Raw genomic sequence first — 584 nt, 5'->3', positions numbered from 1 at the left:
CTCGGGTACAAATCCGGGACGAGCCCTGCTTTAGGCCTTCCACTTAACGGTACGACGCTCAAAGAGCGCTATGGCAATCCACAACTTGAAAGCATGAGCCTCGTGGCCGGTTAGCTCAGTTGTTTAGAGCGTGGTGCTAATAACGCCAAGGTCGGTGGTTCGATCCCGTACGGGCCATTGACTTTTCTCTTGCATCCTGTCCATCGCTCATGGCTACTGCGCCTGGGGTCGTTTGCGGACAGGCCTGCACAAGTTGACGTGGCCGAAATAGCTCAGTTGGGAGAGCGTTAGACTGAAGATCTAAAGGTCCCTGGTTCGATCCATGCTTTTGGCAAGCGTTACTTTCCATCATGAGGCTATTTTCTAAATGCATTAAGTAGAATGATCTTTTTATGAATTTTCGGAAAAGTAAATTTTCATCTATTTAAATTTTTGTTGTCTGTCCCAGGGGAGCTAATAGGTATAAATTACCTATACCGCCGGACAGGGAGGGCGTTGCAGGATGTCCAGCCTGACTCAGAGGGGACTGAGCAGATGCTGGAAGATGTAGGCACACAGGAAGAGTTGGAAGATGAGGGCTTTGA

At 49.0% G+C, this 584-nt stretch overlaps 1 non-coding gene across 1 annotated transcript; it reads left to right on the top strand.

Annotated features, from left to right (window-relative positions):
• Positions 1 to 261: 261 nt before the first annotated feature.
• Positions 262 to 334, top strand: trnaf-gaa (transfer RNA phenylalanine (anticodon GAA)). Its single transcript has one exon. It is a non-coding gene; the product is annotated as a tRNA-Phe (tRNA).
• The last annotated feature ends 250 nt before the right edge of the window (positions 335 to 584 follow it).

The sequence above is a fragment of the Triplophysa rosa genome, unplaced genomic scaffold, assembly GCF_024868665.1.
Source record: "Triplophysa rosa unplaced genomic scaffold, Trosa_1v2 scaffold1066, whole genome shotgun sequence".
Lineage (NCBI taxonomy): Eukaryota > Metazoa > Chordata > Actinopteri > Cypriniformes > Nemacheilidae > Triplophysa > Triplophysa rosa.
Note: the sequence above shows the minus strand (reverse complement) of the source record. Positions and strands in the feature narration are given on the sequence as shown.